At 58.6% G+C, this 1532-nt stretch overlaps 1 long non-coding RNA gene across 1 annotated transcript in view; it reads right to left on the bottom strand.

The window, feature by feature from the left end:
• Positions 1-37: 37 nt before the first annotated feature.
• The window catches only part of LOC111828309, a 4300-nt gene continuing 2805 nt past the window's right edge, over positions 38-1532 (bottom strand). The window contains exon 3 of the long non-coding RNA XR_002832130.1: positions 38-157. This is a non-coding gene — a long non-coding RNA (uncharacterized LOC111828309). The remainder of the gene's footprint in view (positions 158-1532) is intronic.

Here is a 1532-nt window from a genome sequence, read left to right on the forward strand (position 1 = left end):
GGGAATAGGACAGCACAGCCCCTCCCTTCTTTCTCACCTTGGCTTTCTCAAGCTGGGCTAATGCCTGGGGCTCTGCCTCCTTCCTTAAGGCTTCTCGGTCCTCTTCCAGAGACACATCAGAGTCCGACGGACGGCTGGTGTAGGACTCCGCTGAGCCCTGAAAAGACAGGGCCAGCTCAGGGCCAACACTGCCTCCCCAGCTCCTGGGCCTCAGAAGGCATGGAGATCCCACCCATCATGGATGCCTCAAGCCCCAGGCAGCCCAGCACGATGCCATGGCGCTAGAAGAAGGTGGTATTAGAAGGGACTGAGGTTCGCAGGCCCACAAGAAAGGTGTGGCCCTAGAAAGGGTGACGGCAGCCAGCCAGGGGTTAAGGCAGGTCCAAGGACAGCTGCTCGGGGGCCGGGAGGGGCAGGAACCTGATAGGGGCAGCGCAATAGAGGAGTGCCAGGGGACGAATCTCCCCTCCCTGCTCCTCGTTCCTTCCCCTCCCCTCAGCACCAGCCGAGACAGACTCAGCAGAAGCCCAGTGGGTCCTTCCAGGGACTGTAGCCACCAGCGTAGGCCTGAGCTTTCTGCACTGTTGGCAGTGGGCAGCCTGCTCGGCACGACGGGGCCGCCAAAAGTTCCGCTGTCTTGTGCTCAAGGGTGAGGGAAGACAGAATCCTACCTCCCCCGGCAGAACCAGGGGAGCCCCAACCCTGAGGCTCTCAGAAGATACAAAAGAAAGTCCAAGATTCCTGAGATGGTGCAGGCAGCAGAGGCCAGTGAAGAGCAGAACATGGGGCAGGCCTTTCCTTACTGCCAGGGTTGCAGCTGCCAGGGGTAAGGCCGGCTCAGAAATGGGGGTGCGCCAGGACCACATCGACCATCCCAGAGCATAACTCCTTCAGCGATGCAGGCACATGTGTAAGACACGAATAGTCCAGACCCGCAGTGTGAATGAACACGCTTACTCCTGGGTGCGCTTGGATGTGCAACTTCAAGTCCATTTAGGAGGGTGTGTGCTATCGTATGTGCTGGATGTCATGACTGAATGCACATACAGGGGGCACCCTAGGTGTCAGTGTCCCTGAGGGTGTGCAGCACCTGAGGGCAGGAGCCAGGAGGCGTGGATTTGTGTGTCTGAGCAGCGGTGCTGTTGCTACAAGGGGTGGGAGGTGACGTGGGCAAGAAGAGGACTGAGGAGGTGTGGGGGTTTTTGTTCCTGAGGGCAGGAAAGGGTCACTTGTCCAGAAATGCCCATTAGCTTGGTATGGAGGGGCCCTGAGGAGAGAAGACACAGTCCCACCTCCCTCAGAGGGCCCTGGTCATTAGCTAGTGCGGCCGTCCATCCTCTCCCCAGCCAAATCATGAAAATGGGAGAGTCGTGAGGGGACAGGTTGGAGGTGGGGGGTGAAGTCACTAACAGAAGCTGGAAAAGAGACGTAAAGGAAGGAGCGTGGAAACCAGTTCGACTACCACTCTTCACCCCTCCCGACGGGAGCACTCAGAGTCAGGGAGATAGATGCACAGAGAGCCAGAGAGAGTG

The sequence above is a fragment of the Myotis lucifugus genome, unplaced genomic scaffold (genome assembly GCF_000147115.1).
Source record: "Myotis lucifugus unplaced genomic scaffold, Myoluc2.0 scaffold_329, whole genome shotgun sequence".
Classification (NCBI taxonomy): Eukaryota; Metazoa; Chordata; class Mammalia; order Chiroptera; family Vespertilionidae; genus Myotis; species Myotis lucifugus.